This window comes from Monodelphis domestica, chromosome 7, assembly GCF_027887165.1.
Source record: "Monodelphis domestica isolate mMonDom1 chromosome 7, mMonDom1.pri, whole genome shotgun sequence".
In the NCBI taxonomy this organism is placed as follows: domain Eukaryota; kingdom Metazoa; phylum Chordata; class Mammalia; order Didelphimorphia; family Didelphidae; genus Monodelphis; species Monodelphis domestica.
In genome coordinates this window covers 76,873,817-76,899,380 of record NC_077233.1, presented here as the reverse complement: position 1 = coordinate 76,899,380, position 25,564 = coordinate 76,873,817, and the positions used below count along the sequence as shown (strand labels likewise).

At 37.0% G+C, this 25,564-nt stretch overlaps 1 protein-coding gene across 1 annotated transcript in view; it reads right to left on the bottom strand.

The window, feature by feature from the left end:
• The window catches only part of GRB10 (growth factor receptor bound protein 10), a 233,563-nt gene that overhangs the window by 200,847 nt on the left and 7,152 nt on the right, over window positions 1-25,564 (bottom strand). Inside the window, exon 2 of the mRNA XM_007500399.3 lies at window positions 11,513-11,660. The gene's annotated coding sequence lies outside the window, so the exon portion shown is untranslated. The remainder of the gene's footprint in view (window positions 1-11,512; window positions 11,661-25,564) is intronic.

Below are 25,564 nucleotides of genomic sequence, written 5' to 3'. Positions count from 1 at the left end.
TAATTTATACATTAAAGGTGTTTTATTAACAAAAATCAATCTCTAGTTAATAGAAAGAATGTCTTAAGAGAAGATGCTGGGCTTCCTCACCCTGACTCTCTCAGTCCTCTCAGATTAGAGGAAAAAAGGAAGAAATGGGCTTCTCCCAACTGTGCTCTGGAAGAAAAAACTTTTGTTCTATATCTAGTCTCTGGAAGGAAGGAAGGAAGTAGATTAAGATTGGTTGTAGACAAAATTGTAAGTAGCCTCGATTTGAACTTGATATTACTTCATCATCTCTCTAAGTGGCTCCCCCACGAATTCTGCTTTAATTTATGAATCAATATTTAACAAGTCTATTAATTCTATTACAGTAATTAACTGTTATTGATGAAAATTAAGAGTATCAAAATGATCCAATCCTGCGTCTAATTTTCCAGGAACCTAGAACAATTAATCAAAGAATCAGTTATTATATCCCCACTGTGTACTGCAGTAGGTGCTGCAAATACAAAGATAAAAATGAATTGTTCTCTGCCTTTCAGGAATATGCACACATATAAGTATCTAAAAATTCAATACAAAATTATGTATGAGTGGTTTTTTGTTTTGGGGCTTTTGGGGAGACACTAATAACTGAAGAGAACTCAGGAGATTTAGGACTCATTCAGGAATGGTGATTGAACTAATAACTTTGATGAAAGACATCAAATAGCTGGCTTCAATTTACATGGTGTTTTTCCAGTAATTTCCATGTAATTCAGGTTTGGTTATGTATAGGTTAGTAGGTATGTATCTGTAAACACACACACACACACACACACACACACACACACACGCACGCACACACACACACGCACACACAAACTCAAATACATACATACATACATATATATATATAGATATAGATAGATATATAGATATACACACACACACACACACACACACAAATACATATATAGGTATATTCCTTTACATATCCAGAAATATATGCCTATGTATTCATAGCTATGTGCATATACACATATTTATGTGCATATGTAATCAAAGTTGAGTTACATGGAAACCTAGAAAAATCCTACACATACACACATCTCCTGCCAAAGCAGAGAACCCCATTTCTTCACAGTTATCTATCCCCTAAAGTTCCATCTCTCCAAAAAATAAAGTCACATGTAAATTAAATGGGTACCTATTAATTTGGGAATTGATAAGACAAATCGAGGCACATACATGCCACAGACTTATTTTGCTACAAATGTGCAAATGAGAAATTCAAAGAAAATGAGCAAGATTTCTGTAGCATGATACAAAGGCAGCACCAGGATAATCAGATACATAATTACAATCATGTAAAAAGTTTTTTTAAACCAGATCTGTGTAGTGAGTGTAGAATGGTATAGAAAACTCTGATTCATTATAATGAACAATCTCTGTTCTGGAGAAAGAGTGACGAACAATACCTTGAGCCTCTAAACATGAGAAACAGGCACACTATGGCCATAGAATGTGGTGCAAAGTGTCTTGCAAGGTCATGATGGCAATCGGTTTTGCTTAAATATTTTTCTTAGCTCCCATTTGATATTGTGTACTAGGGATTCCTGGCTAGCTACATAAATGACCTCTGAAGTCCTTTCCAACTGAGATGCAGTAATCTAGTGATATTGTCTAAAATACCCAATGTAGCACTTTTCAAAGTAGCAAAAAATGGAACCAAGCAGATGCCCATTCATTGGGAAAACTGCTAAAGAAATGTGGGTACATGCATGTAAAAGAACGATCAATTTGAAAAAACATGAACTGACGCCCAGCAAAATAATAACTATAAGTGGGAAAAAACAACAATGAAGCAATGAGTTCTATGAAATCATAATCACCTTGCTCAACCCCAAACAAGAAATATGAGAAGGCAACTCCTTTCCTGCTTTGAAGAAATGGGGAGACTATGGGTGTGGAACACTGTACAAAATGTCAAACTTGATTGATGAGCTGGTTAGAGGGGGATTTTTTTAAACTGTTTTGTTTTTAATTTCTTGTTATTTCTTATAGGGAATGTGAGGAGAAGAGATCTACTAGGAAATGTATATGATATGAAAGCAAAATACCATAAGAAAAAAATTAAATGTTTTTCTTTATTACAAGGGAAAATAGAATAAGGTGATACCACATTAAGGGGGAATTGCTGGTGTTAAAAGAAAAAATCAATAATAAAACTTGTTTTAAAATTAATTTATACTTTAATGTTTTCATTGATTTAAGTTTCTTTCAAAAAGAAATTTAATATACCCTCCTACCTCAAAGAAAACATGAAGTTGTCCAAATGTACTTAGATGAGTTTTGTTTTCATTATTCTGTTTATATAGGATTTTCCCCCTTGAAATAGAAAATAGGAAGGGACACACTTGAAAAATACACATAGTATGTAAAAATCCAATTTTCTATGCTGATTAAGATTTGATTTCCAATTACATTTTGACTTCTAACTTATATCTTCCTCCTAACTCTCTGTAAACAATACAATTGTTATAAAGAAAAAATAAACTAAATTAATTTGCTTGAAGGCTACACTACCAAAGAATGAGATATGTTAAGTCTTACAACATTAGAAAGATTTCAAGTATGAACCTTGTAGTAGAATTTATATCTGTTATTTTAGGACAGGGCAGGATGCCAAGTCAACATGTGGTGAAATAGAAATGTTCAATTTTTTTTTTTGCCATAAACACTGTAAAACTATTTATTAACTTTAATTTTATAAATAAAACTATTTTTATTTCATATATTTATATCAATATTATTTTTATATTTGTTACATAATACTGAAATTATATATTATTTTATTGTTAAAATAGTTTAATCTTTTAAAATTATATTGCATATAATTTTATAGTTATAAAATATAAATTTATTATTATTAAAATCATAAATAATAAATTAAATCTATTTAATTAAATTAAATTAAGAAGGCAAGATCTATATAGGCAGAAGTACACATACTGATAACAGTATACATCCTAGAAATATTGGTATGGATATGTATATATGTTCACATATGCCCATGTAATTCCCACTCCAGTAGGGTATTCTTCCTTGCCTAACCTTTCTGACTTGAGCTTTATCATGCTCTGGGAACAGTTCTGGCCCCAAATATGGAAGACTTGCCCTCCACTGTCCTTGGCTCCATACCATGTTCTATTCTCCTTCCTGGTGCCTTGTGTCTAATACGTAGATGCCTTCCCTGTATCCTGAACACAACTCATGGCCTTTGCCCACCATCTTCCAATGTTATTTTTTAGCCCTACAATTTGAACTCCTGAATATTTCAAGTTGCTCCCTATACCTACAGAGCATTCCTGCTTCTCCCCTTACCTTAGCTGACTTCTCTGCCCTTAATCATTAGTACTCCTGATTTAGGGGACCTGCCAGACCCTCCTAGTCCAGCCAAACTAAAGAGTATCTGTGTCTCCTCATCTGTGCTTCTAGGACATTTTCACTCATGTTCCCCCTCTCTAGAAGATGAATATGACACTGAACGCATGATATTAACCTTCAAAATTTTCCATCTCCTCAAGTCTATTCGCCAGTATCCCAAACCCTTCTTTGTTCCCAAATATCACTCTTCTTTTTTTTAGGCAATGGGGGTCAAGTGACTTGCCCAGGGTCATACAGCTAGGAAGTGGCTGAGGCCAGATTTGAACCTAGGACCTCTCGTCTCTAGGACTGGCTCTTAATCCACTGAGCTACCCAGCTGCCCCCCCAAATATCACTCTTTTAACCCAAACCATGGCTCTTTTCCACACAACTGCCAAAATGATTTGCCTTAAATGTAGGTCTGACCACACTGATCCCATGCTAAATAAACTTGAATGTTTAATTGCCACTAGAATCAAATATAAACACCTCTTTGGGGCATTTAAAACACTTCATAATCTAGCAGCAACCAACATTTCCAGGTTTATTGTACATTATTTCCCTTCACCTTCAAACTGGTAAACTAGTCTTTCACACAAAGATGTTCCATCTTCTGTCTCCATATTGTTTGCAAAGGAGATCCTCAAAGTCTTATAATATGCTCCCCCTTACCTCCAACTCACAGAATCCCCACTCTCCTTCAAAATTCACCATGCACAGCTTCCTTTCCTGATCCCTGATTTCTTAAGTGCAAATAAAGTTCCTCCCCAACAAAAGTCTACCTTTTCTGGAGAAACATTTTAATCCAGACTTTCATATTATTAATGAAATGAGAAAACAAAAGGAAAAGGTTACAGCTAAATGAATAGATATCTGGCTCATGAGTTGTCCAGGAAGCAGTAAATAAAGAGTACTTTTATCAAGCACCCAAGACAACATGACACCCCTATTTCATTGATATTTGGTCACTGTTCACAAGAAGTATCTACAAAAATGCTACCATGAAAATAACTGCAATTTATTCACCATCGTATGTTGTAAAAGATGAAGAGAGAAAGAAACTCTCACCAAAACTTAACTAAGTTAAAACTTGAAGAGAATTACATACTTCAGTTCTTAGTGACTTTGATGTAAAGTTGAGCATAGGCACTGGTGGTTAAAAACATATTGGAAAATGCTACTAAGAAATGAAGAATACTATAAAAAAGTCTTATAACATATATCATGAGTAATTTCTTTGAGATTTAATAAGAAGAGCCTAAACCAGGCTAGCACTAAATAAGATCACAAAACAATAAATTGCTTATATTTTAAAATACAGAAAATAATTCAATACTGATATGAATCATTCATAAATCAGCTATCTCCTTACACAGTTGGAAAACCATATTAAAGTAGAAATCAAAATTAATAAAAAAATACAAGAATAACATTTTTAAAGAATATTGAACAAAAATGCTTATAATGTGAATTATTTAAACAAATTACCAATGCTTGAAAATGGGAAAAGGAAGAAGGAAAAGACATCAGCACTGAGCATACATAACAAATGCTTTTCACTATTTGAAATATAAACCAACATGAGAAGTTTTACTGAGAATGTGATTATTATCAATACTTTCTCATAAATAAGAAAAGAGTTTAAAGAAAGCTTAATTAGAGATTCAATTAACAAAGTCATCCTAGGGGTATTTAAAGGTAACATGGGCTAAAGAACAAATAAAAGAATAGGAAAAAAATAAACAATAATTTTTTTAAATTTATTTTTGCATTTTTTGAATGTTTTGATACAAAACTTAACAAACATCAAATCAAATTAAAATTTCCACATAAAATAGAGTAGAAAAAAGATCACTCATAAAATCACAAATCAATATTACATATAATTTATTTTCTTTTTAATTATATCATAAATTCAACTTTCAAAACTGTCCAACTTCAACTATTTTCTTCAGGACTTCTTTAAAAGTTGTCCTCTTGGCATTTTAAAATACTCTAATGACTTTTTTTTTTTTTCGGTAACTCTTTTGGAAGAAGGGAGAAATCCTGCTGTTTCCTTTTTCCCAACTTTCCCACCCCCCCAAAAACCTGAAAGAAATAAAAAACCTCATAAGGTGCTACAAACATTTTTATACATCTGGCTCTCTCTGATGTCCTTGGAGTACAGACTTCATAATGGTACAGTTGGGTTGATGAGTAGGCACAGTTTAGAGACTTTTTAAGTCTAGTTTCAAAATACCTTTCAGAATACTTGGACCAATTCAAAGTACCACCAAGAGTGTATTTATGTGCCTGTTTTCCCACAGCTCCTCCAACAATTTTCCTTTCCTGTCAGTTTAAGCAAAGATTTTTATAATAAATTATTTTCACCAGCAAGGAAAACGAGGTTACCATATTTTGACTCTAACAACATAGTCTCAGATGTGTGTACAAAAGCACTAAAGAGGACAAAAATGGGAAAAGCAGATAGACTGAATTAAGTATACACAGAAGAGAAGACTGTGCTAAAGGCAATTTTAAAGGCTTTAAGGGATTAAATTCTCAGTGGCTGAAGGAGGGGAAAGATGTCAATGGTGTGGAAAAACAAAGTCAGACCTTATTACAACCAAAGAAAGAACAACTGAGACAACATTAATAACTATTGACCTATGTGCCTGCTTTCCCTCATATATAAATTTTTTATGAGAATAATCTATACACAGACTGAGTGATGAAGATTTTAGAAGGGAATTAGCAAGGTCCTGACAAGTGATATTCTGCAGCAAATCACTTCTTGACCATCACTCAACCTGAGGGATTTGGAGAATATAAAATCCTACTGAGTTTTTTTAATTGACCATAAAAAGACATTTGATTCAGAAGAGAAAAATGTTCCCCTTGAAAAGCCTCTCCAACACCTATAAGCAAGAGGTCTTTCCAGTGTATGTCAATAATATATAAGATTCCTTGAAATATATAATAGTAAGAGATAATTTTTTGCAACAACCATCATTACTGACATTAAAAAAACCCAAAACCATGTGTTTCCCACCATCATGGAGCATGTTCAACACAGTGTCCAAGACTGAAGAGAGACTGGATTGTCTATGGCTGGTCCTACAGGCATTCCTGTTTGCAAATAATATTGTGTTGACCTCATTAAACTCCAGAAATCTGCAGGACTTCCTAAATGTTATATGCAAGTACTAAAGATTCTGGCCTAATTAGATACCCAGGTAAACCCAAGAGAATAAATAATGTCAGTTGTTGAGGTTACAAATTGCAGTTGGATGGATAAGCTTTAGAAGGCATTTATCACTATACTTAATTTAGAAAGATATGTAAATAGACAAGGAGGCTTAAAAAAATAAAATTGGAAAAAGCCAAACAGGCTGAATTCCTTCAGAGAAGTTCTTGTGTGACTCTAGGTTTCTATCTATAAACAATTCTAATATTCCACTGGTGGTGGTATAAAAAGTATGCCATAAGAGATTTTTTTTTTTAAATTGTCAAGTACCAAGAATAAGAAAAAAAATCGACAGAAAGTTTGTATATACGCTCTACTGGTATCCATGACATGTCAGAAGAACTCTAGGAAAGCCTTCAATCCATTGGGTATTCCTCTCCCCAACCTTGATAATCTTATGAGAAAACATGGAGGAGACAACATGGAGGTCACAGCATGGATGAGATGTTGGAGAAAATACCATCAAGAAGGTCACAAATCCATTCAAATACTAGAGATATTCCCCTCCTCTCTACCAACCTATCAAACTCCTACCTGGGATATATTTCCACCAACTCTGGTTTTCTTCATTATGAAAAAACATTCCTTGTACTTCACATTAAGGCTTATTTAGGAGATCTTCATTCAAATTCGGTTCTGTTCTTTATTACCTACATGACCTTGAATTATATTCTGGAATTGGTGATATTTTTCCTCCTACTGATCATCAAATTTCTAGCCAAAAGTAGGAAAGTAAACCACCAGAAAAGTGGATTTAGTTTCAATTCTTTCTCTGCCAAAAGGTTGCTGATTAAGCTATTAAGAAGATACTGAGGTTTATCCCTTTGAAGAAAGGCTCCTATCAAATAATCTTAAAAGAAAGAAAATATCTAACAGGTCTGATAAGCCAAGTAGGTCTCTAAAGGAATAAGAAGAGAAAGGGAGGTGGGAAATTTTTCTGCCTTTTTAAAATGTGCCCTTTACATGCTCAGAATACTTGTCAAAAATTAAGTCTGTAACTTCAAGCAATCTCATCTTCACTCATAATAAGTTTTTCATTATAGAATTTAAAAAGACCTTTGGCAGCATAAATGAACAAATAGATCCAAGTGGCTTAGAGGCCTCAGGGGGGAAAAAACACATTTTGGCACAACCCAGAAATTGCCAAGTCCTCAGAAGGAATTTTGAGTACAGTTACACTAATTCATTCAAACATTTATTAAGGGTCTACTATTAGCAAAGTACTAATAGGCATTAGGAGAGATAAACAAGAAAAATACAGAGACCTGACCTGCCCTGATAAATAATAACATAGGTAAAATAGTAACTAAAGATAAGATATTTTAATAAAGAAGACAGGTAGCTTAGGTGGCACTGTATACCGAGTATACTTAACTTAGAAGTGGGAAGATCTGAGTTTAAATTCTGCTTCATGCAATTATCCCTTTTGCAGGCAAGTAATTTAACTTTCCTCAACCCTAGTTTCTTTATCTGTAAAATGGGGCTGGGGGCTCACTGATCTCAAATTTCACTTCCAGCTCGAAATCTTATGATTCTATGAAAAAAATTAAATAAATTAATAAAATTGAATGCTCTAAGATATTAGATAAAGGGGAAATTACTTCTAAATTATAGAAAATGAGGAAAGGCTTCATGGATGTTAGCTGACAGAGATGGGTGAGCTGTGAAAAAGAATCAACAGTGTAAAGGCAGAAAGACAATAAAGACGACATCTCTTCAATAAGACGATATACAATGCGGTTTGGTTGAAGGGAGAAAATTAATACACTTTTCGTTGGCTTAAGGACAAGTCAGTGATAACTCAGAGGAGAAGGACCCAAGCGTCTGGGGGAACAACTGTAATAAGTGTCCATGGCAATTATAATAAATAACTACTAATAATAACTCCAATTCATGAAATACTTTATATCTGCAGAGTGCTTTATATATGCCATATCGCAAATGATCAAAGAAGCACAGATCTTTCAGTTGTTATTCAATTATTTCAGTTGTGTCCGACTCTGTGATGCCACATGGGGTTTTCTTGGCCAAGATACTGAAGTGGCTTGCCATTTGCTGTTTTCTTCTCCAGTGAATTAAGGCAAATAGAGGTTAATTGATTTATCTGGGGAGGGGGGGAGGTGTTGGGGGGGGGGGGGAAGACAACCAGTTGAGTTTTAGACATGTTGGGTTTGTCCAATCAAGGAGTTTAAAAGAAAATGCAAATGAGGAGCTCCCTTTAAAATTCAGTGATGGAAAGAGTGCCCTAAACCTTCAGCACCTAAAAATTCTGATTATTCTCAGGAATATGAGACAAGAAAGCCCAAAAATGAAAAGGCATTTCCCTTAAATAATCACCATTCACTGAGCCTTGTGAGAAATAGAGGGTTACAGTTAGGAGACCCAACCTTCACTGATAAAGAATAACACAGAGTAGATCAGTAAAGAAAAGAGGTAGCTAGGAAGCACTGTATCCCAAGTATACTTGGAAGTCAGAAGACTTCAAAGAAGAGTTCAAATCCAGTATTTTATCCAATCCAATAAATTAGCAAAGATGGCTTCATCCAACCCCTTTACTTTACAGATGAGGAAAGTAAGACACAGCCAAGTAAAGTATCTTGTCCAATGTCACATAGGCAATAAGCATAAAGGCAATATTTGAATCTAAGTCCTCTAAGACTCCAAAATCAGTTCTCTTTCCAACATACCCCACTGCTGGTGAAAAGCTAATTAAGAATGTATCAGGCTTTGATACAGAAATTAACAAAGGATCAAGAGATAACATTTTAAAAATAAAATAAAAATTTAAAAAGAATAAAAAAATTTTCCCCATAAAAATACATTCTGGGGTTATCTCATGATCAGATAAGGGAAAAAGGAAGAAAGAGTGGAGGGTCAGAAAGAGACAGAGAGAAGCCAAAATAACAAAAGTTTACTATCTAAGCTGCTACTTCTTATATCAAATTGTTCCTCCCAGATCCCTGTGCTTTCAATTCCAATCCCGTAAGAATAGAGATTTGAACCCCGGACTTCAATTCCCAGAAGTCCTTGGTAGCTCCCAGAGTTCCCTGTAACCCCACTGAGATCCCTACCTGGGCAAGATCAATTTTTTTTTTAAATTTAAACTGGCTGTAAAGCCTACTGAGGTCTCTTCCTGTACTCGGAGATTGCAAGGATGCAGTAAGTGAAATTGAGTGGGCCTTTTGACCCTCCTAGGCACATTCTTTCTTATTTTGTATTGTCTTTATTTTTTAATCTTTAATAAACCTCATAAAAATATAATACTTTTATACTAGAAACTAATTTTAACTGTTACAATCCCTCAGTTGCTTTATGTTGGAAATAAGATCTAAGTCCTGGCCCAGCACTGCACCAGAACAAACACAAGTATGCTGGATTTAATAACCTTGATTTCCACCCCAATTTGTTTCTATGATCTATCTCACTATCCAGAACTTTTAGGACCTGTCATCACCAAAAGCAGGGCTGGAACCCCATTTCTGTACCCATCTGGATGGCCCATTACAGTGCATTGTTCAAACTTCATAACTCCAACTACGCTAAACCCACTAGATTATAAACTTCTTGAAGACCAAAGACTATATTCTATTTATACATCATTTATTAGTGTACCCATCACCATCCCCCACTCCTAACACCCAGACATTGAACACAAAAGGTGTTTATTAAATGTTATTTGAATTGAAATGATTGAGATTGTGAAGCTCCCTGAGTGCGGGGACTATTTTTTGACTCTTCCTATTCCTACAACTTAGCACGGTGCCTGGCAAAAGTAGGGTTTGATAAAGGCTAATTGACTGACCTATTGGCTGAAATAAAAAAATAGAAGACTTGGGTTCAAAACTGGCTCAGCTTTACCTGAGCCTCAGTTTCTTCATCTGTAAACTGAGGAGGATGGGTTAGATGACTCCTAAAGTCACTGTTAGCTCTAAAATCTGTGATTCTATAGAAAGACTATCTTAGATAATCTGCCTAAAATCTTAAAACAGGAAAGACAATGGCAAGAACCCCTTCACACGTTGGACATTAGAACCCTTATGGGGGGAGCTCCTCTCCAAGTATGTGCCCAACTTGTTTGCTTCTAAAGTTCTTCACAGTATAACTCGGTGTAATTGCTTGTCAACTCTGGGAGCAAGGAAGGAAAAGGAGAGGGAGACAACATGAATCATGTAACCATGAGGAAAAAAATTAAAAATTAAAAAAAATAAAACAGTATTAAAGTTCTTCATAACTTGGTCCCTTCTCACCTTTCCAAAGCTTACACTTACTCCCTCCATATACCCAGCTCCATTTGACTCCTCGCTCCTTGCACCAGATACTCCATCACCTCCACTTCTCATCGCTTTGCCCTCATGTCTAGAATGTTCTCCCTTCTTCGTCTCCCTGCCTTTTCTTCATGATTCACCTCAAATCTCACTTTTACAACCTCCAAGACACTAGTGCTGTTCTCTCTTGGGTTACCTTCCATCTAAATTATCTACCAATTTACATGGAGTCTTTTCCATTAGAATGTGAGTCTCTTGAAGGCAGGGATTATTTTGCATTTACTGAGTAGGCACTTAATAAATGCTCATTGGCTAAAAAAATGAAAAAATAAATGCTTGTTGGCTGACTGCTAGTCATAGTAGGGAGAGAGAGAGCAGTTTTGTAAAACTCACTCCAGCGAAGGCTTCTCATTCAGAGAAAAATCTAAGCATGAGGAATAAAGAAAGGTGGGAAAAGAAAGAAAAAGAGGCTGGGATAATTCTCTTCTGACACACATAGCCTAAAGAGGATTGAAGGAAGTGGTGGAGGGAATAAACATTTGGTCGTGTACTCTTTATCAAGTCCTCCTGTCTTCTTAAAGAAAGCTCTCCTTTATAACAACATATTGGCGAAAAAATAAAGATATCTTACCAGTAACGGTTTTGTCCAGTCTGATTAATAGGTTGTCTATCCTCACTTGACTGGGTGAAACTGGAGAACAATCAAAACTGCCAATCACTGGGACATCTGTTCTTAGCGCCAAGTCCACTCCCAAATACCATCTCAGGAAACTCCAAAGCTGAAAAATTAAACAAGTCTTCACTGAACTCATTTTCTGCTACTGAGAGAAAAGTTAAAAAAGAAGACATTTGTAAAAGGACTAATTTAAGAAGATTTCCAACAGAGCAACAATAAAGAGAGAGAGAGAGGAGAGAGAGAGAGAGAAAGAGAGAGAGAGAGAGAGAGAGAGATTGATAGAGGAGACAATCAACTAGAAACAGGGTTCTGGTTGCCATGTCAACTGATTACAGGAACAAACTCCAAAGGGACCAAAAGAGAGATATGCCCCCTCCCCCATTCACTGAAAGCACTTCTGCCATGTCTGAAAAGCAAACCAAACTAAAGAATGAGGATTGTTTTCTTGCCATCTCCAACACATGGCCATGCTCCTTCCCTTTTCCAAAACTCTGCTTATGTTGTGGACTCTCTCTGATGTCCTTAGACAATATAAATCCCATTCATGTTCTAGGGTACAGCACCAGAACACCCTCCCTTCCCAAAGTCTTCTCTGGCCATGCTCTCAATGATCTTTCCCTTTCTCCAAGTCCATTGGGCTTGAATCTCTGTCTCACATCTTCATCATCATCATCATCATCATGAAAGCTAACATTTATTCATATAGTGCTTAAAGGTTTGCAAAGTTCTTTACAGATTTTATTCTCCCTGGGGCAGTAGATGCTACCATTGTCACCATTTTATGGAGGAAGAAATTAAGGTAGACAGAACTTAACTGGTTTGACCAGAGCTGGAAAAGTGTCTGAGGCCATCTTTAAATTCAGGGTCTTTCCTGACTCCAGCTACAGTGCTCTATCTGTTCACTAAGCATACTGTCCCACAGTATTAGGGGTTATTAAATATATTACATTTCCTCCTGATGGGTATTTTGCACAGAGCATAGTCCCACACTGGCCTTTCCCTTGTCAGCCTCTTCAACGCTCATGATCTCCAACTCTATATTTTATTTCAGCCACCTAGAGAGGGGTTCAAATCTTTGATCTCACTATCACTCCAAGATTCTCAGCTCTGGGATTCTCCTCCTCCATGACCACCGTGGTCTATTCTTCCACCTCTCCCAGACCTCACTCACTCTTGTATCTATGCTCCATTCTCATGAAGATACTCCTCTCTTCCTCTTAGTCCATCAACTCTCTTCTGACTTAATTCCTACTCCCCCCTTCAGTCTAGAAAATTAAGTCATTCCTACAATTCAATAACTTGCTTGATTCCTGTGTCCTCTCATTCTCTAGCCATTCCCATCCCTATGCTAATCTCCAACCCCAAATCAATCCCATATATGCTTTTTTCCAGGGCTGCTGAGTTAAATCATTTAGCAAAAATTCATACCAACTTAGCTCCAATGAGTTTTCACCGCTACACTGCAAGGCACATGGGAGGAGCTTAATAAATGCCTGTTTCTTTCCTTTCTATTCATCTCTTGTTGAATCTCTGCCATGCTACTACCCCTCCACTGGCTACTCCAAACCTCCTCAATTGGGTCAACTCTACTCAACTCCTTTTCTTTTAGCTGACTTCATAGAGAAAACAAAACTCTGAGCTTCCTAAAAACTCTATCCAAACTATATTATCTAAAAAAACAAATCTATCTTTTTCTTTACTCATTCTTACCTCTTGGAGATACAACTGAGGCAACTAAGGATTGTGATGAAGAATTCCTGGTGAATATAGAAATATGTCAATACTAAAATAATACACTAGTTGATGAAAGATGGTGAGCCCCTAATTGTCTACAAAGGAAAAGACTGCCTATAAGAGCTCAGAGCTAGGCAAGGCTCTCTGCTTCCTAAATATGACTTCCATCCTCACTCTCTTATATTAAAAGTGCTCTGAATTCTCAGTGATCTCTTAATTGCCAAATCCAGTGAGCTTGTCTCAGGACTTATCTTCCTTGTCCTCCCAACAGCCTTTGACATATGATACTTTCACCCACAATGGGTTCTGTGACACTGGTGTCTCCTGATTCTCCTTCCTACTGACTGTTTCTTCATTGGTTTAGCTTCCTCTCCCTACTCCAAAGGGTTGTTGTAACTCAAGACTCTCTCCTTGACCCATTTCTCTTCTTTCTCTTTCTTATTTCCTTTGGCAATCCCATCTATCTCCATGGCTTCAAAGAAACTTTGATGCAAATGACTTCTCAGGCTACTCCTATAGTCTTCCAAATTTCTTCCAAGCCATTAATGGACTCTCACATCTCCATTAATTCAAGTCCTTATTTTCCTTCAAGAACAGCCTACATGTAACCATAGCTTTCAGTAATTCTTTCCCTCTTTATTTGAAAGCAATCTTCCCCCCTCAAATTTCTCATTACATTTCCTTAGATTTTCCCTTTCCTTTTAGTATTTCACCTAACATCCAATTCATCTGTATACTCCCCTTAACAAAAAAAAGAAAAGTTTCTCTTTTTAAAGGCAGGATTTTATAGATTTTCTTAAAACCTTTGCTTCTTTAAGTAGCCAGCACAAGTCTGTGCATATAAGAGCCTAATGTTTTTGTCTGCTTTAATTTCATTTGTTGGGCATTTGTCCAAACATAGAAACAATAAAACTTAATAAAGATTTAAATTTGCCATCTAATTTTTTTAGGATCCAAGGTACATCATGTTTTGTCAGCAACAGGAATTTAACTGCAAGTATATGTATAGATGTGTGTGTGTTAGTGAGTAGTTTATATACCATCAGACTAGGATTGTTTCCTCAGCCCATCACAGACCCCTGTAATTTTAGAGGAAAGACACACTTTTGAGATGCTCTCCCCCTTCAGCATGAGTCTTCTATTACAGCAGATGTAGTGCTGATCCATTCTAATTTATCTAATTTCAAGATGCCAGGAGAGTCAACCTTTTCACCTCAATACCAAATATGAATACCCTGGCAACACTTAAAGAATGTCTTTGAAGTATTTAAATTCCTAAGTCCTATTCTAATAGCACTGTTTATCACCTGCATTTGGCTCATTAGAGCTGACATCGCTATTTATTAAGTGTCCAACATCAGCCAACACTGGATTACACCAGACAATAATAAATCTTTTGCTCATTTATGCTACTAAGATTCTCAAACAAATCTGCGGTGGCACGAGGCGGGCACTGCCCTCCAAAGATGCAGAACACAACCCATCCCTGCCTGCCCAACACTTATGTTCCTTTCTTTCTAAAATTTTTGCCATCCACCCAAAGTACTCAGGGCCTCTCCTGGTTGGAGGCAACGTTAAGGTTTAAAAATGATATGACTCTTAGTACCTCTTTTTCCACCATTTTGCCACCATCTTTGCAGAAGCAAAAGAGAGGGACATACTCGAGACTGGGTCATTTTATATTTGTATTTATAGATTGCGAGGGTCAAACAATGAACCACCAAATAGTCAGTTTACAAGAGATGAGTCTCAGTCAGGTTGATCCTTGGGAAGAAGACATAATCTAGACTAGGATCATATGGGTCCATGATAGAATCTATCAAAGTTTGCATTCTCCTGGCATAGTCTATGAGAACCCAAAGTCAACTCCATACCATGATGAAACATAGAAATATGACTCTTGTGGAGATGTGCAACCAATTCAGAAGGGTCCAAAATGAAGAGAACCTTTCAACCAAATGAGGCATGAGCTTTCAGCAAGATCACATTATGGGTATGTGAATTGTCTTTTAAATCTATGGTCAGTTATGGTATTTGCTTCTTTTTTCTCTTATATCAATTAAATATTCATGTGTTACACACACACACACACACACACACTCACTCACACACTCACACACACCAGCTTGACATACTGGTCTAATCTGTCCAAACAAAAGGTTAGTATCTACAAAGGATATTCTGGAATATTTGAAAATTTTTAACTAGAGGGCTATATTCATGTAAGCCTAGTAGTCACACAGAGGAATGTAACTAAGACAGAAAACAGCTGAGTTGCTTAAGGATTGGAGAGAATAATGCAGGGGGTGGATGGTTGGGGGCAAGGAATAATAATAAATAGAGCCACCTGCCCCACTCCTCAAAGTCCATAAAGAAAACAGCTCAAACCTTTAGAAAATGTGACCTAAGTTAGACTCCCATTTCTCATCACCTCCCAAATCCCTCCTCTCTTTGGGGAAGGACAGACCCAATATTATCTAAACACACGCTTTGAATTTTGGGGGGGGTTAATCAGTTGCTTTTATCTTTGTCTTAATGGATCAAAAGCTGGTCTCAGAAGAGAAAGATGCAAGTTCTAATTCTCTTTCTGATACATCCTGGCTATGGGATCCTACGTGGGTTACTGAACCTCTAGGTTAATTATCTAGTACTCTAAACTATAGAGAAGATATTGCCTTTGCAGCATTTTCTCATCTTGGAGTTCCCTATTATCCGTGAACTCCCAGGCATAGTCCCTATTCTCTGAGAGCAGCAAAATGAACCCCATTCAAAGGTAGTGGCCACCTTAGGTCAGGTCCTTGTCACCTCTCACCTTCACTATTGCAACAATCTAGTTGGTCTCCCAAATCTCTCACCATTCCAGTCCATCCTACACACTGGCTAGCAGAGTAATTTCCCTTAACAGACTTGACCATGCTGCCCTCTTATTCCAGTGGCTTTCTACTGCCTCTAGGATAAAATATAAACTCCTTTATTTAGTTTTTAAAGCCCATACATCCTGGCCCCGACTTAAAAGCCTTCCCACGCTCTGGGATCCAGCTATTCTGTCCCTCACCCATGACACTCCAGGACCCGAGTACCTCTCTGTAGCGGCTGCCCCTCTTTAGCTTAGCCTCCTCGTCCCTTTAAAGCCCAGCACAGTACCAGCATCTCCATGAAACCTTTCCCAATTCCCTCCAACAGGAGTAGAGCCCTCCTCCCCAAACTACCTTTCATTCTTTCATTTAATTACTCACACACACATGTATTTACAAAACTTTTTATGTGTGCTGCATTTATCTTTGCACACACTTTCTGTCTCCGATTGCCTAGTATCCCCAAAGACTACCAGAGTGCCTGGCACATAAAAGGCATTTGATAAAGGCTCACTGATTTAACTGAAGAAGAAAATGCTTGGTCACCAAACAGAGGTTGCAGAATGAAGGAATGGGGGTGAGGTATGGCTTCAGAAAGAGATAAAGTAGCCTACTTTTGTATTTTAATTTAAAATCTAAGAATTTTTTTCCAAGTATAGATTTATTTCCATATGTAAATTTCCAAGTATGAAATTTCCCAATGGTGAAATTTCCAACATTTATAAGTCTAAGAAATTTTAAGGTTACACTTTGCAGCTTCTGTCTTGAGTTCTACTGTCTACAAGCGAGCAGGATACCTAGTGATTCCCCCCCCAATTCCAGTCCATCTTCCACTCAGCTGCCAAACTGATCTTCTGAAAGGGCAGGCCTGACCTTGTGATCTCATTCCCATATTGTCATTCCTCATACATGTCATCCCACTCTACCCCTGGTTCAACTAATTCTATGGTATTGATCCCTTTTACCTTCAGGATCAAATGTAAGAGTATTCTGCTTTAAAACCCTTTAAATCTGGCCCCTTCCTACCTTTGCAGTCATCCTTCCTTAGTTGTTTTTTTTTTTTAAACCCATACCTTATGTGTATTGGTTCCAAGGCAGAAGAGTGGTAAGGGCTAGGCAATGGGGGTCAAGTGACTTTCCCAGGGTCACACAGCTAGGAAGTGGCTGAGGCCAAATTTGAACCCAGGGCCTCCCATCTCTAGGCCTGGTTCTCAATCCACTGAGCTACCCAGCTGCCCCCCTCCCTTCCCTAGTCTTTTATCCACATACTCTGAGTTCTAGTGGTACTGGTCTCCTGGCTTTCCATAGGTCATTATTTCAGAACTCTAGGTGTTTTCACTGGCTGGGCCCCATGCCTGGAATTCCCTCCCTTCTCATCTCTATCTCCTGTTTTCCCTGGCTTTCTTCAAGTTCCTGCTAAAATTCCACCTTTCATGGAAAGATTTTCCTGGTCCCACTTAATTCTAGTGCCTTGTCTCTGTGGCTTATCACCAATGTATCCAGTCTACAGTTTCTTTGTACAAAATTGTTTACCTCTCATCTCCCCCATTGGGCTGTGAACTCCTTGAGGGTAGTAACAATTTTTGATCCTATTTTGTATCTCTGGGGCGGAGTTACCCTAGTCCCTGGCACAAAGTAAGGGCTTAATAAATGCTTGCAAACGCTGAAGACGTGATATATAAAAATTTGTGTTACCTGAATTTCCAGTGACTGGGATTTGACTAATGGACTTAACTAATGTTTTTTTTAAAGGAAGTGATTGTAGCTCCCCTTAGGGGCTATATTTTCTTGAGTTAATTGTCAATATTTCTATCATGATCTACTTTTCTAATTATGAATGAATAAAGAATTCACTAAGTGCTTACTATGTGCAAAGCACTCTTCAGATGAAGTAAGACGGACAAAAAGCTCATATTCTAATGGAGGGAAGGTAATATGTGGCAAGTTTCAGCTGCAAGTCAGCCAAAAAGGTCCCATGGTCCTTAGGGCAAAGCAGATGTCAATGCCTCTTCTTTAAGGTCATCCACTGATAAAAATCCTATCAGTTTCTGGTGTTGCAACATTTGATAGTGCCAAGCTCTCTGGTGGCAAGAACCTTCTCTTCCAGGTCATCATGTGCTGTGGCTATAGGCCCAGTAGAGTATAAGCTTCTTGAGGGCAGGGACTGAGTTCTGCCTCTTTTTGTAGCAACTCAGCACAGTGCCTGGCACATAGTAGGTGCTTAGTAAATGTTTATTGATTGATTGCAGGAGCGGTCACCAGGCATGTCTCTAGATGACAGCTGTAGGAGCTGGGCTGGAAGCATTGCTATTCCAAAGGATATAGGTTCAGGGTTACAGTCAGTCAATAAACATTTATTAACTGCCTACTATGTGCCGGTATTATGTGACTCACCGACTGACAAGCCTCCAAGAAAGCCATTTCCCAGCCATAATGTGGATATATAATGGTTTCATCACTTCAAGAACCTCTCTCATCCTTAACACATTCTCAACTTCTTTTGCCCCTATTCTGTAAAATATCAGACTACTTATCCTCTTCTATTTTTTAAAAGTAGAAGTTCTTAACCTTTTGTGTATAATGGACCCTTTTGGCAGGCTAATGGATCCTTCCTCAGATAAAGCACTTTTAAATACATAAAGCTGAAGTATTACAAAAGAAGCCAAATGCATTAAAATAGTTATTAAAATATAATACAAGTTCACAAACCTTAGGTGAAGAAGCTGTACTTTAAAGCAAATATGTCATGGATGAAGGAAACCAATAAATGATGTAATGACTGTCAAAAAAATTCCCCTTCATTCATGTTCTTGGCCCTCCAATGAATTACAATATATTACACTGAACAAAAGCCCTAAAAAAATTAATATAGAAGATCAACCAGAACTACAATAATTCAGAGTAAGAAGTAGTTTCAATATTCCAGAATCCTTCCAAAAGTCCGATGATCGTAGGGTTCATCAAGGGCTGTGTCAGAAATGTAAAATAATCTCGATATCAGGGATGAAGGGCTTGCTGCCCAATCTGTTATTATTATATGATTAACCATTTTAAGGAATTCTTTCAAGAAGTCACCGACATATAAATCCAGAGAATTTTAGAGTAGAGGGTAAAGCTTTGATTTCTCTCTCTGGTCAAGGGCATGAGTACATATACATCACCCTAGAATGAAGTACACACACATATTCTAGAAAGGCAATGGCAACGAGAATGCTTAACTGGGAAATCAGGAGGATCTTGGTTCAAATCCCACCTCTAACACTTACTAAAAAAAAAAGGCACTTAATAACTTGTCAAACCTACATTTCCTCATTTGTGAAATGGAAATAGCACCCCACTGACAGAGTTGTGGTGAGATTCAAAATGAGATAATGTATGCAAAGCACTTTGAAAACTTTAAAGTACTCCATAAATGTCAGTCACTGGGACATATGCTACCTTTAGCTAAAATAAAGGAATGAATCCGCATAGTGTAGACTCCTCATTAGCATCTAAATGGGTTAGATGCCAGGAACAAAGAAACCCTAGTCTTGGAAACCAATAGAGCTCCAGACTAGAGGTCTCAAGTTCCTTCTCCACCCCCTAGAGAACAAAGTCCCCACTGGGCCTCCTCTCCTTAATCATCAACCCCTTCTCCATCCCCCCACTCAAGTGCTTGCAATCAATAAGCCCCTGGTTCCTCCCAGCCCAATTCTCCACACCTCAGCTCAGGATCTAACCTAATTTCTAGGGTGGCAATCAACTAATGGGATAAACTCATTATAATAAAGACAAAAGAAAGTGTAATATTTTACTAACAACAATCTATACTATTATTATTACTATTACTTTTAAAGTATATATATGTATATACTTGTTATATATATATACATGTATATATGTGTGTATATACTTGTTATATATATACACGTATATACATATATACTTATACATATTATAACAAGAGCCTTCTGAAAGCCAGAAATAGTTGTGGCATGGTTCATTGTATTGATTTCTGCAAACCAAACAAAATAATAAAAATAACTAGGAAAACTAAAGTAGGTATAAGGCCAACTGATATTTAAATATAGGCAGATGATGGATAATTATACTCGAGAACTAGTAAGATCTGGATGGTGCTGGAGATAAGTATTTAAGACATACTGGCTATGTCAATCTGGGTAAGCCACTTAATCTCTCATTGCTCCCAGAAACTCCCTAAAACCAATAAATTGCTAAAATGAGTTTGCCTGCATTAGTCGAGAAACAGATCCATATATTACACACACACACACACACAAACACACAGAGACAGATGTGTGTGTATATATATACACATATACAAATGTGTTTGTGTATATACATATATTTATCATTTTTTAAAATCAAAATATAAATATTTTAATGTAAAGATTTATTTAAGCTGCAGTGGCCACTACTTAGGTCCAAAGGCTCTTAAAACATATATATTTTGATAACTATTTCCAAAAAAATTGGTTCCCTTTGAATTCCTATATAATTTATATGCATTTAAAAATATTATTCTGAGAAAAGGTGCCTAGGTATCAACCAGATTTCCAAAGAGATCCATCAACACAAAAAAGGTTAAGGACTAGCCCTGATTTAGAGATTTACAAACACCATAAATGGCATTTTTTTTTGTTTTAGGTGGGAATTTCAATAAAATAAATTTTAAATTATGCATACACATATACACCCACAAATGCATGGTTCTACTTTACCAAATCCTTGATTTCATAGCTAGAGTACCAGCTCCACAAATGAGACCATAGTCCAGTTGGATCTCACCTTATGTAGTTGTTGGGATAAATATCCCATCTACAATCTGCACAATACATTAGAGGTCTTCCTCCAGTTCTTTTCAAAATTCTTAGAGAAAAGAACATGGATTTGTAGTCAATGAGTTGAGATTCAAAGTCTGCTGCTTACTCTCTAATATGACCAGAGAGGAGTCCTTTAAACTCTATAATATTCCTCAATATTCTTATCTAACACGAATGAGTGGAACTAGATAATTTCTTTCGGCTCTAAATCCTACGATCTTTGGACTCTCTGCTGTCTCTCACCCCCTTGCTGTCCATGTGATATGCTCTCCTCTTGTGGGGATCACAGGATTCTTTCTTTTATGCCACTTTATAAGGCACATCCCACCCACCACATCCTTCCATGGCTGTTCCAGCCACCTCTGGTTCCAATTCTTCTAGGGTGATACCATTGTATCACTTGCAGCCCTTCAGCACCCCTGGCAGAATGCCAAAGTTTAAAAGATGAGCTTTGGAGGTAACAAACACCACAGAATCATTGGAGGGACAGCACCATTCCTCAAAGATGATCCAGCCCAAATTCCTCTTCCACCTTCAATTTGGGGTCCAGGTCACACCACCTTCACCTCTAGTGCCTATTCAGACATGTCTACAACTGTACTAACTCAACAGGCTACACATCTCACCTCTCTTAACATGATCTTGGCCAAAAACAAAAACAAAAACCCACATCTGTTTTGTTGTTCCATTGTGGATTGTCAAACCACTGTCTCTTGAATCACTGTACAGCAGCCTGACAGTAAGTCAGTCAACTTGAATTTACTAAGCACCTACTATGTGCAAGGAACTGTGCTAAGTCTGTGGATAGAAAAAGAGGCAAAAGACAGATTTTATCCTCAGAGAGCTCACAATCTTAGGGAAGAGACAACAAGAAAATAAATATGTAATAATCAACAAAGGAAAGGTACTTGCATTAAAAGAGGTTGGAAATGGCTTCCTATAAAAGATGGTACTTTTAATGAGGCTTAAAAGGAAGCCAGTGAAGATGGTGGTGGTGGTGGTACGAGTAGTAGTGGCAGCAATACAAGTAATAGCTAACATTTCTATAGCACATACTATATGCAGAATACTAGGCTAAGCGCTTTACAATTATCTCACTTGATCCTCATGACCTTGACAGAGGGGGGCTATTAATTATCCTCATTTTTACAAAGGAGGAAACTGAGGCAAACAGAGGTTAAGTGACTTGCTCAGGGGCACCTAGCTGGCTAATAATTGCCTGAAATTGTAGCTCAACTCCTATCTTCCAGACTACAAGTCCATCCCTCTGGGTGTTCTAATAGGAAAAAATGCCTGGAGCCAAGAGATGAAGTGTCTTATTCATGGAACAACCTTTCTCTCTACTGGAGAAAATTACTGGAGAGTTAAGGGTTGTACGGGTGCACCTATAATCCCAGCTCCTGGATAGCTTAAAGCACTTTGCAAACCCAGAAGTATTCTTTTTTTATCTGCACTTGCAAACACCTTCCTTGGATGCAATCATTCAACAACCCCAAATTCCCCAATGAGGTTTGCTACATCCAGGTTCACCACCTTATCTAGATTCTGCTAGCAATTTTCCAAGGGGTCATTCTTCCTCAAAGAGATCTAGCCACCTGGTTCATTGACTTCCTTGCCACCCCATCCCCTAGTTCTTCACTTGAAATCTTACCTTATCCACTGTACTACCTAGTTGCCTCTCTGTGTATTACACAGGTCTAACTGCCTCATTCCCCAGCTTGAAAAAATTCAATGGCATTCCCTAACCACCTTATGAACAAAAATCAAACTTCTATGTGGCATTTAAGTTTGCCTTCCCAGGCTTTTCTTTATGTTCATTTCCTCCTACACTCCAGCCAAACAGGCCCCTGTTCAATCCTGCCAAATTGACCCCTATTCAATCTCAATTGTCCTCTATGGAATCCAGCCAAATAATCTCCATCTCTGATATTCCATCTCTCACCTCTGTAGCTTTCTTTGCATATTCTCCTCCCCTCCAGGGCTTCCTTCAAGGGTCACATTAACCTGACCACTTAGACAAAAGGACCATCCATCCTGATCTCCCCAGTTGTTGGTGCCCTTGCCCATAAATTACCTTGTATTTATTTTATATTCACTTATCTCACACATATTTGTCTTCTCTCAATAAAATATCAACTCCTTTGAGGGCAGGGGCTTGCTGGATCCCTATTGTCTTCGTATTTCCAGCATGCATCAACACCGGGTCTGTCCAAGGCAGGAGCTTAATAAATACTTGCTTCCTTTCACAAATCTGTGTGTGTGTGTATGTATGTGTGTGTGTGTGTGTGTGTTTTGTGTGCTCATACATGCACAAAAGATCTGTGATTCATCATCCTGGCTAATTCTTTGTGGAGAAACTCAAGTTTACCCCAATCTAGCAAATACTAGAAAGTTGTCTGAACCTACTGCTTCTCCTACATTCCGTGTGTGTGTGTGTGTGTGTGTGTGTGTGTGTGTGTGTGTGTGTGTGTGTAAAATATATATATAATATATTATCTACATACACAATTTATATATATAGTATAAATAGACATGTGTTTTATTTGTGCATATATGTATATACACATGTCTATACTTAACTCTCCCTAAAGCTATTTTCTAAGAATATTACCCCAAATATAGCTCTTCTTCCTGAAAGGTTACCAGACTTTGATTTAACCCAATACCTTCATTTTTCAGTCCTTGCCCTCAAACGGTTAACATCTGTCTTGTCAGAGAGAGATAGAGAAAAATGAGTAGTTTCTGAGGTTACTTTCAGCTGCAAAATTATGATTTATTATTCTCTTTGTTTTATCTTAACTAGAGTATTTCAATGATGATTATTATTTATTATTCATTTTATCTTAACCAGAGTATTTCAATGATGATTATTATCTATTATTCATTTTATCTTAACCAGAGTATTTCAATGATGATTATTATTTATTATTTTCTTCATTTTATCTTAACCAGAGTATTTCAATGATGATTATTATTTATTATTTTCTTCATTTTATCTTAACCAGAGTATTTCAATGATGATTATTATTTATTATTTTCTTCATGTTATCTTAACCAGAGTATTTCATATTGTAGGTATTTGTATGTTACAATCTCAAGCTAGAAAATGTCCACAAGAAGTAGGATCTTTATCTTATCTAAATGTTATATATTTCTTCCAGTGCAAATATGAAGTCACATAATAAATTCATGTGGAGTTAAATGTCAGCATTCATACCAGAATTGTACAAGAGAAAGAGTACGTATACTGGAAGTAGATGATGGATGGATTGATTGATAAGACAGAAATATATCCCCCTCAAGTAGGGTCCATTACATTATCACAGCTTGCTAGAAATACCCTTTGAGGATATCCAACTCCCACTCTAATTCTAGTCTCACCCAGCAACTCAGCAACTTTCTGATCTATAAGTTGGTTTCCTGAGTGGTGGTAGTAGTAGTAATAGTAATAGTAATCATGATGATGACAGCTAACATTTAGGCAGATCTTACTATATGCCAGACACTGTTCTATGCACTTAACAATCACTATCTAACTTGATCCTCCCAACAACCCTGGGAGGTAAGTGCTATGATCATCGCCACTTTTCAGATGAAGAAAATGAGACAAAGGGTCATACAGTATATATCTTGAGGTCAAACTTGAATTCAGATCTTCCCAACATTAAGTCCAGTGCTCTATGCACTGCACTACCCTACAAGAAATGGAGTGATCTGGACAGAAGATGACTATCCCAGTCACTGTGATCCTCTCCATTGAAAAGTAATTTATTTATTATTGTGGTTTAGAAATCTCTCTCCTATGCTTTTGGATTGCAGGAAGCAACTTCCAGGAGATCAATCACCTCTGAGTGAGTTGATAAAATCTGGACAGAATCTGTAAAACTAAGAACCAAATGGTGAGGATTCCACCAAGGTACACTGTCTGAAGCCACCTGCTGGCCTCACCCTTTTATAGAAACTGCCACTGTGGTCATTTTCATAAGGGAGTTATTGCTTCACTTCAAATCCAAAAATAAGTCCTTGCATCTTTTAAAAAAATGCAGTCGATTCATTTATTACTAAAAAACATTATTATTAAATATAATATTATTTATATTACTAAAAAACTCTATAGATATTCCACCAGCTAATTCCACAACAAGCAGTCAAGCTGCCCTAATGGGTGAGCTTGCTAAACTGAAAAGTACACGGCAGCCCCAGAATAACATCCTATTGGTATTCTCAGGCTGGGGAAAAACAGACATGAGCAAACCTGTTCCCAACCACGAACACTCCAGAGATATTTACAACGGCCCCAGTGGCCTTCTGACCCAACCCTTGGAACAGACACTGGTCACATATTTTAAAGACTGATATGGACCCACTGAACAGACTTTCTACAAAATATAAACAGAGATTCCTGAATGACATGTTCTTATCAGTGAGGACAGAATTTATTGTGGTTAGACAAGATGTAAATTTATATCTTTAAGTTGAAACACACATGAATAACACTTTTTTCCAAATATTTTGCAATTAAGAGATTCTTCATAAACCAATGTTTAAAATTTTCTTTCTAAAAAATCCTATGATCCTATAGTACAACTAATTTG